The sequence below is a fragment of the Podarcis filfolensis genome, assembly GCF_964270895.1.
Source record: "Podarcis filfolensis genome assembly, chromosome: 7".
NCBI classification, from domain to species: domain Eukaryota; kingdom Metazoa; phylum Chordata; class Lepidosauria; order Squamata; family Lacertidae; genus Podarcis; species Podarcis filfolensis.
In genome coordinates, this window is record NC_139603.1 from 81,308,623 (window position 1) to 81,325,933 (window position 17,311).

General features: G+C 46.1%; 2 protein-coding genes across 6 annotated transcripts in view; both read right to left on the minus strand.

Annotated features, from left to right (window-relative positions):
- ZFAT (zinc finger and AT-hook domain containing) overlaps positions 1-17,311 on the minus strand; it is a 668,318-nt gene that overhangs the window by 65,063 nt on the left and 585,944 nt on the right. The window lies entirely within an intron of this gene.
- Positions 1-17,311, minus strand: part of ST3GAL1 (ST3 beta-galactoside alpha-2,3-sialyltransferase 1) — a 144,049-nt gene that overhangs the window by 48,921 nt on the left and 77,817 nt on the right. For 4 of the 5 annotated variants that reach the window (XR_014549955.1, XM_083622231.1, XM_083622232.1 and 1 more), the window contains one exon: positions 12,782-12,976. The gene's annotated coding sequence lies outside the window, so the exon portion shown is untranslated. Of the gene's footprint in view, positions 1-12,781; positions 12,977-14,173; positions 14,255-17,311 lie in introns of those variants that run through there. The other variant, XM_083622233.1, reaches the window with a different exon arrangement.

Genomic DNA, 17,311 nt, shown 5'->3' on the forward strand with positions numbered 1-17,311 from the left:
CACTAACAAGGTGTTGCATGCCGGCGGTATTTTGCGCCCACAAGCCGCCTAAGAGATTACGTATCATGAGACCTGTCTAAACTTAACTTCCTTACATGAAGACTATTGTTGCATGTATTGTGACTTGGTGAGTCACGAGCATGTGATTTCAACTCAAGAGAGTATTTTAAAACAGGCAAATTAATTGCTCTTGCCTTTAAGCTGCATTCTTTGCTATGTTCCTTTCTTCGCCACCGAAGGCTGGCAAACAGGCTTTGCTTGGTTATTTGGGATGACAGCCCCTCACTGCCTTGTCCCTTGAATCAAACTTTGTGTGTGTGTGTGTGTGTGTGTGTGTGTGTGCGCGCACACACACACACACACACACGCACACACACCTTCTTTGCATCCTTATCCCCAAAGTTTTGTGGAACATTCTGATATCAGATGAGGCCAGCACTGAGGAAACAGCAAAACAAGGAAAAAAAGCAGCTTCCTCTTGCTCCTGCCTAAATTCCACATGCAATGCTGTCAGCTGCTGCATTGGTTGGATGGACATAAATGCTTTAGCTGAGATTCCTGCATTGCAAGGGGTTGGACTAGATGATCTCGGGGTCCCTTCCAACTCTATAATTCTAAGGAATATGAGCATGCCCCAACCTGGCACACTGCAGGTGTTTGGGACTACAACTCCCATTAACTCCAGGCAACATAGCCGTGCATTTAGAAGGCATTGGGTTGGCCTAGACTGGCATGTTTAATCTGTGCCAAATTTGCCATGGTCTATGATTGGACGCAGGTAGCGCTGTGGGTTAAACCACAGAGCCTAGGACTTGCCTATAAGAAGGTCGGCAGTTCGAATCCCCGTGACGGGGTGAGCTCCCGTTGCTCAGTCCCAGCTCCTGCCCACCTAGCAGTTCGAAAGCACATCAAAGTGCAAGTAGATAAATAGGTACCACTCCAGCGGGAAGGTAAACGGCGTTTCCGTGCTCTGGTTCGCCAGAAGCGGCTTAGCCATGCTGGTTACATGACCCGGACTGTACGCCGGCTCCCTCGGCCAATAAAGCGAGAGGAGCGCCGCAACCCCAGAGTCGGCCACGACTGGACCTAATGGTCAGGGGTCCCTTTACCTTTACCTATGATTGACACTGGGAGATTGGTCCAGTGCAAGACAAAAGGTCAGCTCCAACTGACCCACAACTAGCATGCTCACACCTTTGTGTGAGGCAGATGTACAGGGTGTACATATTATGGGATGCAACATGCCCAAACCCTGGTCTCTGAGGCATGTTCTAACACTGCCCTGCGCCTGCCCAGCATTTGAGTAAGAACCAGCCCACGGCATAAAGCGAGGCAATGCAGCATTATTAATAGCTAAAGCAGGCATGTTGTGGGCAAATGTAACAGGGCAGTGCTGCCAACAAGCTTGGCTGTGAGCTGTCGCTCCAAAGGCTGAAAAAAATAAATAAATACAGGACATCTGATAGCCCTGCTAATGCTGAATGGCAGTCCTGCAAGAAGATCAGACGTGATATCCTTTGGGTTGTGTTTTAGACAGGCTTTGGGATTTGACCATGAGACTCCATAGACTGTAGATCGGGACAACATTTCTTAAGAATGTATTAATGCTGGTGCCCTTGTCTGGACCAGTTGTGCAAAAGCTTCTTGCGTGAAGGTCTCTGCCCCCTCCAGCCAATTAAAAACATGACATCTCACCCATCAATTCATTCTTAAGACAGCTAAATTCAAATGCTTTTGCGTACTACAAAAATGTTTTTAGAGGCATCTTTCGGGAACACAGAGGAAGTTTCCACACCAGAACCTGGGGCCACCCGATGAAGTGAAAGGTTTGAAGCAGTGTTAGAACCTCAGATATATAAGCTAGGCGCCAAATACCTCCCTAAACCAAGGTTACAGTTGCCAAAACAAGAATGCCTAGTTACTATTTGGGGGTAAAGGTAAAGGTAAAGGGATCCCTGACCATTAGGTCCAGTCGTGACCGACTCTGGGGTTGCGGCGCTCATCTCGCTTTATTGGCCGAGGGAGCCGGCGTACAGTCCGGGTCATGTAGCCAGCATGGCTAAGCCGCTTCTGGCAAACCAGAGCACGGAAACGCCGTTTACCTTCCCGCTGGAGTGGTACCTATTTATCTACTTGCACTTTGATGTGCTTTCGAACTGCTAGGTGGGCAGGAGCTGGGACTGAGCAACGGGAGCTCACCCCGTCACGGGGATTCGAACCGCTGACCTTCTGATCAGCAAGTCCTAGGCTCTGTGGTTTAACCCACAGTGCTACCTGCGTCCAATCATAGGGTTCAGCCAGTCTGCTTATATAGAGCTCCACTACAACACAACAGTAACCACTTTCTGTAACTATCCAATCACCGAACGTCACTTTCAATTCCTTATTTGCATATGTGGACCTGAGTGAAAACTATCTACAGTATCCCCCCTGCTGGCCCAGGGTGAGAACTTCAGTACATAACAGTTTTGAAGGTTCAAGACAGACAAAAGAAAGTACTTAGTTACACATTGCATAGTTAAATGAGGGGATTTGCTCCCACAAGAGGTCGTAGTTGCCACCTACATGAAAGGCTTTGAAAGAGGGTGAAACAAATTCATGGATGATAAAAGCTCCCAATGGCTACCAGGCCTATGTTGGAGGCAATATGCCTCTGAATATCAGTTTCTGGAATTGCAAGCATGGAGAGTGCTGCTGCGGCACTCGGGTCCTGGTTTTTCAGGATTCGCATATGAATCTCACAGAAACCTGGAGTTGGAAGGGACCCTGAGGATCATCTAGTCCAACCCCCTGCCATGGAGGAACATGCAGCTGTCCCTTATCGGAATCGAACCTGCAACCTTGGCATTGTGAGCACCACAGTATAACCAGCGCAGCTATCTGAGCTAGTCTGGCAGCTGTGGGAACAGGATCCTGCACTTGATGAGACTCTGGCCTGCTCTAGGCAAGGGTCCTAAAGTTGTGGGTTTTTTATTTTTAAGATACATTTGCAAAAAGGAAATCTAAAATTGAACAGAAGGAGAAGGGAAAGAAACTTTGGCATCTGACACTAACAGTAACATTTTGTTCATCTTGAGGCCCTGCTTAAAAGATTTCCTAGATAATAACAAAAAGTTGCGTGCAGGTTACGAAACTTGGTGTCTTCCCCGAAGGGTTGTCAGTACGCAGTCTTAACGCGACGCCTGCAGTTCATTTTCTGTGCCTTTGCGTCAACGGAAGACAATGGTCACCATGTTGCTTGGCAACGCAGTTATTTTCAAGTTGACAGCTTAATTAAAACCAATGAAGAATTTTGTTTGCAACAGCTGAGTTCCTTGGCCCCTCCCGGATACTCTGCTTCCTCCCAAGTCTTTCCTTTGACAGGAGAGAAGACAAGAGGCAGACCTGCCCCCTACGCATACAAACACCCATCGCCCCCACTCACACAGCTGCAATTGTGTGGTCCAGCCTTGTTTTCTCACTGCAGAAAAGGCATTTGGAGTAAGTCTGCTTCCTCTCCTATCTCCCATTGTCATCTTCCAGATGTCCAGATCATCTTCCAGAGGTCTAACCTGTTACTTTTTTAAAGTCCCATGATTTCACCAGATTTGGTGGCTGGAAGAGGTTTGGTGCAGCTGGCACTTTACCTAAGTGTCGTAAGCTGTGGAGGGGTCTTCCACTGACATGAAAGGAGCCACGCACAACACTGCCGATACATATCAAGGCATGAATCCTGTTCTGTAAGTTCATTCATATTAAAACAAAATTTGACCGGATGCTTTGGTCCTTTGCTTCAGAAACTCCTTCCTTTAATTAGGCTGCAGTAAGAGACTAGGGTGCTCACTGGAAGGACAGATCCTGAAGCTGAGGCTCCAGTACTTTGGCCACCTCATGAGAAGAGAAGACTCCCTGGAAAAGACCCTGATGTTGGTAAAGATGGAGGGCACAAGGAGAAGGGAACGACAGAGGACGAGATGATTCTATGATTCTATGATATGGTTGGACAGTGTTCTCGAAGCTACCAGCATTAGTTTGACCGAACTGCGCGAGGCAGTGGAAGACAGGAGTGCCTGGGGTGCTCTGGTCCATGGGGTCGCGAAGAGTCGGACACGACTAAATGACTAAACAAAAACAACAACAACAAAGAGACTAGGTATTCATTAGCTTCTTTGGCCCCAGATTATGCTCTCAAGACACATGTGGCCACCCCACCAATGTGGCTTAGCACATCTTGGCCTGGTCAAAGCCTGGATGCATGACCACTTGGGAACTACATGTACCCTGCCCAGGGTTCCATGTTGGATGAAAGCTGGGCTATAAATGGCAGGAAATGATTTTTAAAATCAAGGACACCCCACAGTACCTCAAGGATCATCATCTGAGGCACAAGAACGGGCCTCCACGTTTGTGTGATGCTCTCCCCAGAGAAGACTCTCGGGCACCTTCATTACATCTCTTTATGCACCAGCGAAAGTTCCTCTTCTCCCAAACCTTTGCTGTTTAAACAATCTAAGGCCTGTTAAACTGTGCGTAGGATGGATGAGCTCTTGTTTTGTTTGCTATTATGTTATGTATTTTTATACTGTAAATTGCCCTATGATGAAGGGCGGAATAATAACAATAACAGTAATATATCCAAATATTTTTTTACAGGTGTATCTAACTGATTTATCACTTATATGTTTGCTGCCTGACAGATGGAGGGGACCCCCCACCCCATGTCTCCTGGTAAACAACGTGAAAAACAGCCATGCTAAGCGGTACCTCACAGCCAACTCCGTTTTGCTTCTCCTGCTCCAGAATAAAAATAAATTCCCTGGCAAGGCTTTTCCGCTGTTGGTTTTGACCTGGAACAACGTATCGGGGCCAGGAACTGGCAGAGCCTCATTCATCACAATGAAGAGGATTGAAAGGCTTTTAGAATTATGCGCCGAGCATCCGAGATGTTAACCGTTTGAGTAAATCAATGGTTATCGCATCTTATCAGTGTACAGGCTCCTCGTAACAGGCTTAGACCAGCTAGCTGGATAAAAGGCTCTTTTCCCGCCGGTAATTTAAGCTGAACATGGGAGAGCTGGCATGCCCTTATTCTTCATGAGCTCAGCGGGTCTGTTGCTGTCAGATGAAATAAATGGCCACCCTCTCTTCCCTCTAACGCTCCGAGAAGGATTCTGGAGAAATTTAAATGGAAAGCAGACATTCTGCACCCTCAGGACACAGCAACAAAACCGCCCCCTTCTCTTTCGCAGTTTTATCTGTAAATGAAACCAGTTTGCAGCAGGCAATCGAGGCTTGGGGGCCCCCATACATACAGCAAGATCTGCCACTCTGCATGAGCCATTTCAGCCTGTCTATCTTTTGGGTTGCCAATCAGGGCATCTAGGCAATACCAGGCGAAATGGACCAGTTGTCCGACTCTATCTCAAGCAGCTTCACATATCTATGGAATTCACTTTCCTTAGGAAGTAGTTGTGGCTGCCAACTGGGAATGTCTTTAGAGGGGAATTAGATACATTCTTGAATTATAAGGCCACCAACCAAGATGCCTAGGTTCAACTTCCACTCTGCTAGGAATTGCAAGCGGGGGGAAGGCTGTTGTGCTCAGGTTCTGCTTGTGAGCTTCCTAGGAGCATCTGGTCAGGATCCTAGAATGGCCTGATCCAGAAGAATATTCCTTATCTTCTTACGTTAACTGCAAGGAAAGGGATTGACATATCCCTCCCCCACAGGCCCATTTCAATGTTTGGGGCTACAGTCCAGTGTTATAAACTTAGATATATAAGTTGGGCACTGAATGGCTCCTTAAACCAAGGTTACAGTTGTGACATTAACATATGAGAGTGCTGGAGGTGAAACAGTTAAACAAGTTACCCAATCAGTACCCAGGAGGTGGAGTCAGAGGGACTATAAAACCAGCTCTGGGAGGGGTGAAAGGGGAGTTTGTTGGGTGGTTGGTTGGAGTGGGAGTGAATTGGGATAGAGTCTGTGGGTAGGTTGAGTTAGTGTAGTGAAATAAGCCGAGTCAGGAGCAGTTAGGAGCTGGGAAGACAAGTAAATATCTGAGAGCTGGGTTAGTGAGTGAGAGCAGGTAGCGGAAGTTATAGGTCTGGATAGGCAACTCATGATTGTAATGGACCGATACAGTTTATGAAACCACACGCTTGTTAAACTGCAATAAATAAACAGAAGTTTATGTTCCAATTTAACCCTGACTGGACTCAGTATTGTACCAGGTAGGGCCTGGGTGGTCGCAGTGAGAAATAAAGTGGTGGCACAGGGATCAATAGATGGTGAAACGTCCGGAGACCCTGTGTGATTGCCACAACAGTTGCCAAAACTGAATGTCTAGTTGCCATTTGTGGCAAGACGGCTCTAAATTCTCATTTTTCAAATGATGGACTGACTGTGATTGATCCTCAGTTAAACATCTGGCTAGTTCAACCTTGAGCTAGGTGAAGAGCTTTGAAAACTTCAAGAAGAAACATCACTTGATCCAGGGTCTGTCCACATATATAATGGCCTATTCCGACCTCTTTTGCTTAATGGTGACACGGGCCATTCATAACTTAGGAATATTCTTCACGACTGTGAGCAGGGCAGCTGGGTAGGGCAAGTGAAGACAAGCTAAATCAATTAGCTATAATGTTGTTCACTGCTCCTGCTCAAGTTGCACAGAAAGAGCGTTTTGGTTCCTGAAATTCAGTCCGATTGTGCAGGTAAAATATAATGGATAGAATTCTACAGGATATGGTATCAGTGTGTGAAAATAGTCAAGATCCAACAATCCCCAGGCATGCACCTCCAGATGGTAGCAATGTAATGCATCTTGGCACCTTCACTTGGTCGTGAGTGGCCAACAGCCAGGTGCAAAATGTGCCTGACGCCTGGCTAATTTCGAACACTGCTACAGTCACTTGATGGAGATGGCTGGAGATTATGGCTTCCTAGAGACATAAACACATGTGGCATTTAACACAGGAGAAATGGCTCCATGCCAGTGGCTATGTTTGACCTCACTGTTGGAGGCATTGTGCCCCCGTACTGTGCTGGGAATCGCAAGTAGAGAGACAGTTGTTGTACTCTATGGGGTTCCCAAAGGCTTCCGGCTGGCCACTGTGAGACCAGGCCCCCAGACCAGATGGGCATTTGGCCTGATCCTGGTTCTTATATCTAAATGATGCCTCTTTTCGCCAGTCCCACAGCTTCAAGCTTCTTTCACAAGAAGGCGTCTCCTTCCTAACACACAGTGGAAGAAATCTTGTTGCAAGCTGCCCTCGGGAAACCAGCCAATTATGTTGAGAGGGCGAAAAAGCCACACAGAAGTGACTTTGGCATCTGTTTGATCCATGAACTGGGCGTCACCCACCTTGACTCCTTTATCCTTTCCAGCTCTTCACTTCCATTTTCATGCAGTGCCAGCCTGGGTTGGCACGAGAGAAAACCCACTAACACCTGGCAATTAACCAAAGACCTCCAGAGCAAACCTCGCCAGCTGAGTCTTTGCTCCAATTTGGGGCATTAATGTTGTTTTTTTAAAAACACCACTTTCCTGCAGGGCGTGTTGGCCCAACTTTGACGGAAGGCCATCTGCACGCCAGGCTGCCGATATCTACTAAGCCAGCCCTAATGCTGCGTGTCATCTGTTCCTCGGTCTCCCTTGCACCCATGAGATAAAACGACAAAGCCAACGCATTAGCACAAGCCCCTGGGAGAAGCATCTCAAATTTGCAGCCTGCTGCGTACACCCATTCGGCGGGCACAGCGCCTTGGCAGCAAAAGGACTTTGGATGCTCTCACATTCGGAACAGCAGGGGGAAAAGAGACTAATCTGGTTCAGTGTGTGCCACGGACACCTTACTAAGCTGGTCTGCTTAGGCCTGGCAGCAGGAATGGCTGTTGGAGGTCAAACACAGGATCACAGGAAACTGCCTTATATAATCAGACCACTTGCTTATTGAACTCAGTGCTGTCTACACTGACTGGCAGAAGCTCTCCAGGATTTCTTGCAGGGAGATGCTGAGGACTGAACTCAGGAGCGCCTGCTTTCAAGGCAGAGATGCTCTACCACTGAGCTACCGTCCTTCCCAAAGGTCCGGGGCAGGGACATTTCCTTGCTACTTGAAAACTCAGCTTTCCAACTGACAAAAAGTTAAAGGTCAGGCTTGGGAGGGAAATTTGGGGAAAGTTACATCCTGCAGAGGGGTAGAAACTACTCTGGAGTGTGTTAAACATCTTGAATAATTGCTATTACAGATAATGTTTAGCTATTTTTCTATTCTTTTGTATTACAGTGGTACCTTGGTTCTCAAACGCCTTGGTACTCAAACAACTTAGAACCCCAACACTGCAAATCCGGAAGTGTTCTGGTTTGCGAACTTTTTTCAGAAGCCGAACGTGCTCCGTTTTGAGTGTTATGCTTCCGTTTTGAGTGTTACGCTGAGGTCTGTCTCTTTTTGCTATTCATTTTGCGTTTTTGTGGCTCTTTTTGTGTGTGACTGTGTAGAATCCAGTTCAGCTACTGATTGATTGACTGTGTGACTGCAGTACATTGTTAATTGCTTTCATTTCATGGATGAATGGTCTCGTTAGACAGTAAAAATCATGTTAAATTGCTGTTTTGGGGTTGTTTTTAAAAGTCTGGAATGGGTTAATCCACTTTGCATTACTTTCTATGGGAAAGTGCGCCTTGGTTTTGGAACGGACTTCCGGAACGGATTAAGTTTGAGAACCAAGGTACCACTGTATATGATGTAAATGAGATAAAGGGTTTCTTTTTCTGTTTTTTAGTTCTTTCTTATCTGTTCTTTTTCTTTTTATATATATAATTGTGCTTTGCAGTATTCTATTTTATATTTTCTTTTCCTTTGTTATTATTATTCTTTCATGATATATTGCTTTTTATAAACGTGTTTGGATTTTAGGACTTAATATGTTAAAAACCTTCAATAAAATTGCTCTTTTTTTAATAATAATAATAATAATAATAATAATAATAATAATAATACAGTTTTAAATGGAGATGTTGGAGTTTGACCTGAGAAAGTTGTGCATGAAAACCAGGCACTTCCCCCTATCCTTCTTCATAAACAGTCCCACGTACCACCGCGGTGCAGAAGATGTCACAATCCGAACCCACACCTCCAACCTGCCCTTTCCAGATATGCTGTGCTTAATCCCCCGAGCTGTACCTCTGCAGGCCAAATCTAGGGACACACATGCTTCTTCAAAGCGAGCTTGTTATTAACTTCCAAACTCAAGTTGCCCATCAGTTACGGGACAGATAACTGAGTGAGGCAGAGGCCAAAGATGCAAGGAAGCGCTGGATGTTATGTAAGCAGAGCATCAGAGACAGAAAGTGCTTATCTAAGCTTCCAGCTAGCTTGTTTTACTCCTCTCCATCTCCCCTTTTGTTACAAGAGACTCTTATCTGATCTCTCCTCGTATTTATTGGGTTCTCTAACCCTTTCCTTGCCCTCTTGTGCTCTAAAGTTCCACTGAAAAGCTCTCCAACAGCTCGCTACTTGGAAACCGAAATATTATGCTGCTAAACTGGGACAAGAGTTACAACCTAATCCTTAGGAGGGGGTGGGAAAGCAATAAACGAAATGCCCCGGAAAACAGGAACATAGCAAGCTGCCATATACTGAATCACACTTATTGGTCAATCTAGCTCAGGGGTCAGCAAACTTTTTCAGCAGGGGGCCGGTCCATTATCCCACAGACCTAGTGGGGGGCCGGACTATATTTTTTTTGGGGGGGGGGGATGAACGAATTCCTATGCCCCACAAATAACCCAGAGATGCATTTTAAATAAAAGGACACATTCTACTCATGTAAAAACACGCTGATTCCTGGACCGTCCGTGGGCCGGATTTAGAAGGCAATTGGGCCAGATCCGGCCCCCGGGCCTTAGTTTGCCTACCCATGATCTAGCTCAACAATGCCTACATTGGCTGGCCAGAGATGGTAGTGGTAGTTGTCGTTTGCCAACTCCCAAAGCATCACAGGTTCCCCACACCAGCCCTAAATTATTCCCACCACATATTACGATGTCCTGTTCTGGACCGACAGCCTATCAATGATATTTAGGTAAAGGTACCCCTGACCGTTGGAGACGTGGGTGGCACTGTGGTCTAAACCACAGAGCCTAGGGCTTGCCGATCAGAAAGTCGGCAGTTTGAATCCCCGCGACGGGGTGAGCTCCCATTGTTAGGTCCCTGCTCCTGCCAACCTAGCAGTTCGAAAGCACGTCAGAGTGCAAGTAGATAAATAGGTATCGCTCCAGCGGGAAGGTAAACGGCATTTCCGTGCACTGCTCTGGTTTGCCAGAAGCGGCTTAGTCATGCTGGCCACATGACCCGGGAGCTGTACGCAGGCTCCCTCGGCCAATAAAGTGAGATGAGCGCCGCAACCCCAGAGTCGGCCATGACTGAACCTAATGGTCAGGGGTCCCTTTACCTTTACCCCTGACCGTTAGGTCCAGTTGCGGATGACTCTGGGGTTGTGGCGCTCATCTCGCTCTATAGGCCGAGGGAGCCAGCGTTTGTCCGCAGACAGCTTCCGGGTCATGTGGCCAGCATGACTAAGCCGCTTCTGGCGAACCAGAGCAGTGCACGGAAACATGATATTTGAATGGCCCCAAATTTCAGCATTTTGAATGAGGGAGAACAAAAAACCCTCTGTCCCATTTCTGCACTGCACACATAATTGAATCTATATAAAATTTTGGTATGCACACATATTTGGTGTGTGTATTTGGGGTTCTATAGGAAGGAGGCGCTCTCTCATGATATAACTCTGAAAAGATTTTATTGGGTGGGTGGGAAGATTATTTCCCTAAGGCCGCCACTCGCCGATCCCTCTGCTACTACGATTTTTGCTCACCACGTGGGAGGTATTCTAAAGAAACCAGATTAGCATACATTAGAGAAGCAGTAGGCATGGCATTATCGGAAATGGGGAAATACATTTGAGAGTCACATTCAAAGGGGATTTGCACATCACAAAGCCCCCATGTGGCTTCCTGGCTGCGAATCCCAAAGCTTATTAAAAATGTTAATGATGAATTAGGTAGATGGTGATAACTTTGTTGTTGGTGAGGGATCTCAGGGAAGGGAAAATGTGTGGACATTAAAATAAAAGGAATATATAAAGAAATGGGTCCTTTTGTCGGCTGTGATAGATGCCAATTTCTGTTTTCTTTCAAAGCATGAAGGTAAAGTGTGCCATCTCTGTTTTGACAGGAAAAGTCCCTGCCCCCCCCCCACCAGCCCAGTTAAAGATTTCCAAGGACCTTGTGTTCATACAGGCACAGATTAGCAGAGAAAGACTTTAATTGAAATGCCGCACACAAGGATTTATTTTTTTTTTAAAAAAATGTGTTGATGAATGTTTGCAGGAGCACTGGAGAAAAGGCTGCCTGCAACTGAGTCCTACTCATGAGGAGACTCGCCGAAATTAATGACCATAAGTTAGCCGTGTCCATTAACTTCAATAGTTCTGCTCTGAGTAGGGCTAGCATGGAATACCATTCCCCCAAATGGGAAGCTCAAGTCCAAGTGAGAGACGTCCACAGCAGAAAGGGAAATCTCGTTGGGTGCTAAATTTTATATGTCTCATTGTGCATTATTATTATTATTATTAATAATAATAATAATCAAATTGTATTCCAACCTTTCTCAAAAGATCCCAAGGTGATGTACAACATTATAAAAACACATTACAGAACATCAGTGATAAAAACATAATGAAAAACATAATGACACACAGCCTAATAGTAAAATCATCATCCGAACAGTTCTTACACAGGCCATAGATGATTTAATAGCCATAGGCCTGGGTAAAGAGGAATGCTTTTGCCTGGCACTTAAAGAAATGCAGTGACGGTGCCAGGAAAACCTCTCTGGGGAGGGCATTCCACAGTCGGGGAACCACCACAGAAAAGTCTTCCTATATGGGAGTCAGTTGACAACAGACACACTGTATAATGTTGAAGAAAAATGACTTAAGGATCCCTGGGATCAGGAACTATGCTAGTGGCTACAGGGAAAGCTAAGAAAGTAAGGAGAGCCCTGTTGGATCAAACCAAAGGCTGCATCCAACTAAGTTCTACTCACAAGTAGACCCATTCAAACTAACGGGTCCCAAGTTAATCATGGCCACTTCTTTCAATGCTAAGTGCAACTAGTACTGGATATAACCCCCCCCCCAAAGTCTCATCTGGCAAAGGCTTCCCCAACCTGGTGCCCTCCAGCTCCCACCAGCCCCAGCCAGCAGGCTGGTCCACCATCCTCTCTCCCCCTACAGAGGCCTCCAGGGAGCCTGGAGTGGCCACAGGATACTGACTTGTGTTTGTGTGCGGACAAAAAAATGAGACTGATGGCTCTGGGAAAGGGCAACGTGGCTAGCTAGAATCCTGAACAGGAGGATGACTCCACGCTGCAACATTTTGTTGCAGGCACCACTTGAGTAGACCGATGGTGAATACTCCTTGAATCAGTTTTCCCCACCCCTGCCCCCAATTTTAAAGCCATGGGTCCTAGGAAGGGGGCGGACTGAGCTCTGGAGGCAGAAGCGGCAGAAGTGGACTGGATTTGGAGAGGTTCTTTTGCTAAAGCTAAACTCTTCTTCTTTGCTACTTTCCTTTTGGCCTTTTGCAATCTCTGCCCGGGGAAGGACCCTTTAACATTCAAGAGCTCTTCGCCCCTCCCTCCCTTTCCACATGGCAGATTCCAGGACGGAGGCTCGCTTGCTGAACCTGCATCCAACTCGGCATTGTGAGAACACAAAGGGTCCCATTTACCTTGCCAGCCTCTTTCACTTGGCTGCTTTTCCGAACACTGGGCGCACTGTTGATGGATTTTCTCCTGCCACGGCAGGTCACCGCTTCTTCCCCTTGTTTTTGCCAAAGCCGCTCTCCAATTTCGCTCTATTCTCCGGTGAATATGCGGTTCTGCAGCAGAGGTGATGTGGGAGCAGAATGGGGGTCTTCGTAGATCTGCAGGGGTGGAGAGCAGGGAACTTAGCACTGCATGCAAAGATCAAAACATGTATCAGGAGCAAGTATCTAGTCTCTGTTGACTATGAAAATAACCTTCGAAATCTATAGGCCTGGTGAAATTTCAGAAGGTACCTGTAGAAGGGAGATCTAAATAAGATTTCCTATGGAGAGAAGAAGCAAAGTAAATTCACAGGTTGTGTGCAACTTTTTTTACAACCTTATGTTCCTGTAGCTTAGTTAGATGAACGTTTGCCAAAAAAACAAAGAAATGAACTGCCATTTTCAAATCCCTTGAAAATAGGTCACCCCGAAATCAATAAATCTATTTTTGTATATGTAACTGTATAATGTAATTTGTAATATGTAGTGCTTTTTTCTAGAAAAATAGGTGCTGGTACTCAACATTGTTGCAGTAAGTGCCACATTTTTTAAAAACCCCATAAAAGAGATGTCATTACTGAGTACCCCTGAGTACCCCTTGGAAAAAAACAGTGGGCGTATGCATACCATGTACAGGAAAAATGGAGCTTGCAAATTTTCTGATACTTGTACATAGTTTTGTACATTGTACAAAATCAGTGTTTTGTACATTGTACACCACTTCTTATTGCTTAGAATAAATCGAGGTTCTTGTGTGATATTGTATATTGCCACTGAAAAAAGTATTAAAAATTAAGAAGTTTAGTTGCGTGCCCACAAGGCTTTCTATATAGACAAATTTTTGGATTCTACTAGAACGTTCTAAACAGCTTTAGGACGCTCCAGGCACTATATAAAGTTCTTAAAAGTTCCATAAAGTTTTTTAAAGTGCTAATACTCATGAGGAGTAGTGTCACATATGCGGTGATTGCAACTTTGCATTTCGGGGTGACCTTTTACACAACTGAGAAGAATTAGTTCCTTTTTTCAGTGTTTCTAAGCGAAGGTTCATCCCTTTATGATTCAGGAAATCATTTTTTTTAAAAAAAGTCAAGAAGTTAAAACCCTAGCATGCACGCTTAGCAGAACTTAGACGGGTCATCTTTCATCGGAAAAGAATTTGGCACTGCTGTTTGGCACACAGACTCGTACGTGTATTTTCTGTGCTGCCACAGAATCATGGCCTGCTCACACTCCTGGTGCTCGAATTTCAGAGCTCAGGTTTTGGGGACTTACCCTTGCACCTTAATAAGGAATTGGCTTAGTTCCAGCTACATTATAACCTTGGCAGGCGATGGGACTTGTCTCAGGGGTTTTGACAGTGGTTGATGGTCACAACTGCTAGCCCGCCAATGCAACCTGATCCTAATACTACACACTCCCCCCTCCACCTGCAGCCAAGATGGTGCGGCTGAGTTGTGTAACAATTGCTATGTCGTGAAGCCAGAGGAGGGGAAAGGCACAGTCTCCGGTCTGATCTCTGAAGGCTGGCACAGCGCTGCCAACCCAAACAAGGCCCAGAGCAGACTGAAGATTTATCTCTAGCCCACCATCCTGATTCACAAAGTGGCAGAACCAAACACGTTGAGGAGACCCACAAGCAGAAGGGCACAGAAGGCAACAGCTCTCTCTTGCTTCACGTCTCCATCACCTGGTATCCTGCGGTACACTGCCCCTCTCATTTAGAATGATAGAATCCTAGAGTTGGAAGAGACCCCATGGTTCATCTAGTCCAGGCATGTCCAACAGGTAGGTTGCGATCTACTAGTAAATCGCGGGGTGTTCCTGGTGTTGAGATTTCCATTCCACCTTAAGGAGCAGACATGTGGAACTGTTGCGTGTCACATGTCTGTTTACATTCCAGCACAGCTTGCTGGGAACTTCCGTTGTGTATAGCTTTTGCTTTTCCCGTTCTCTCTGAGAAGACGAGAGAGAGGCGACATGTTTCTTTGTCCTGATTTATGATTAATAAATCTGTAGTTGTAGTATGCTTCCACAAGCCTCACGCCTATTCTGTGTGCGCAGTTCACTCTGCTGATAGTGTGCCCTGGCTCTGAAGTCCGGGTGGCTGATTTACATCGGAGCAGAGGCCGATGGTCTTTGCAGCGGGATGGCTGGAAGTGAACGGCCCAGCCTCCCGGCCCTCTGCATGTCGACACCTGGTTGATCTCTGGCCCTTCAGTAATCTCCTTACAAAAAAGCACAAAAACCAACTTTGGCTTCCTAAAAAAAAGCTCCACAACTTTGGGTAGATCACTGCCAGTCTTTTTATGACAACGGGTAGAACACTTCCAGTTTTTTTTATACTGTGAGTAGATCGCAGTCTATTGGGAGTTGGACGTCCCTGATCTAGTCCAACCCCCTGCAATGCAAGAATGTGCAAGGTAAAAAAGGTAAAGGTGAAGTCCAGTCAAAGGTGACTATGGGCCTGCGGTGCTCATCTCGCTTTCAGGCCGAGGGAGCCGGCGTTTGTCCACAGACAGCTTTCTGGGTCATGTGGCCAACTGGACTAAACCACTTCAGGCACAATGGGACACCGTGATGGAAAGCAGAGCGCACGGAAAGGCCATTTCCCTTCCCACTGCAGCGGTACCTATTTATCTACTTGCACTGGCGTGCTTTCAAATTGCTAGGTTGGCAGGAGCAGGGACAGAGCAACGGGAGCTTACCCCGTCGCGGGGATTTGAACCGCCAACCTTCTGATCGGCAAGTCCTAGGCTCTGTGGTTTAGACCACAGCTCCACCCGCGTCCCACCTGCAGGAATTTGTACCCATATGGGGATCAAACCCGTGAAGCTTGGCGTTATCAGCACCATGCTCTAACCAACTGGGCTAACCAGCAAGGCTAAACAAGGCAGAACATGGACATTCCACTTGGTGTCATGACTCACAATGTGTTCTCTATTTATATACCGCTATTCATTTGGAAAAAGTGAGCAGTTTGCAATATAAAACTGTACAATAAAAAGCCATATAAAAAGTTAAAATAGCCCTGTTTTTTTAATTTTTTGACAATGCCATCTAACCTGGTTATCACCTCCAGCTGCCCATCCTGTGGCAAGGGGTTGAATCCAAAGCTAATTCTGCTTAGAGTAGACACACTGAAACTAATGGACATGACTGAGTGCTGTAAGAACATAAGGTGAGCCTGATGGATGAGATTAATGGCCCATCAATTCCAGCAGGACATGAATTTGTAAAGTGTGGTGTAATGGCTTGGAGTGTTGGACTAAGGGCAGGGAGAGCAGAGTTCGAATCCCGTTCAAGTCAGCTGGGAAGCTCTCTGGGTGACCTTGAGCCAGTCACCATCACTTAGCCTAACCTACCTCACAGGGTTGTTGTGAGGATGACATGGGGAGAATGCCATGTAGACTACCTTGAGATCCTTAGAAGATAAAGCAACTGTGATAAAGAAATAAATAAGGCAGAGGGCCATCTTGGCAGTGGTGCTCTCCCTGTGGAACACCCTCCCAATAGAGGTCAAGTAGATAAATAGCTACACACTTTTAGAAGACATCTGCTGGCAGCCCTGTACAGGGAAGGTTTTTTATTGGTTTATGTTTTATTGTGTTTTTGATATTTTGGGGGGAGCAGCTCAGGGTGGCTGAGGCAACCCAGTCAGATGGGTGGGGTACCAATAAAATAAAATAATAATGATAATAAAGATGGTAGCCATCATTAATTAGATGCAACCCAACGAGCCTCACACAGCAGTGACATACAAAGAACTGGAGTTTAAGGAAACAGAAATTCATGTGCTCAGGGTAAAACACCCCTACAGGAAATGTATACTTTCCCCATCAGAAAGACACCATCTTCATTGTATTTTCAGCATCTGCTGAAGACATTACTCTTTAAAGAAGCCTTCTTAAGTGGAGATTTGTGTATCAGTCAGTATCCATATTGGAGAACTATCTATACACACACACACACACTGTATATATACATATACATATACATATATACATATACAGTGGACACTCGGGTTGCAAACATGATCCGTGCGGGATGCACATTCACAACCCGCCGTGTTTGCAACCCACGTCTGCACATGCGCATGTTGCGATTCGGCACTTCTGCGCAAAGCGCTATTTAGTGCTTCTGCACATGTGTGACCGCCGAAACCCAGAAGTAACCTGTTCTGATACTTCTGGGTTTCGACGGGTCCATAACCCAAAAAAATGCAACCTGACGCGTCTGTAACCCGAGGTATGACTGTACACACAGACACACACACACGCACAATTGCTTTAGGGAATAATAGAGTGGCCCTGACCTGCTGCTCCATCTCCAGTTCCTAATCACACACACACACACACACACACCATCTGACTTGCTCTTTTGATCCCCTCCCTTTTGGTCTTGCTTAAAATCATTCCCCTTCACAACCCCTCTGGGGGATTTAAAAGGCAG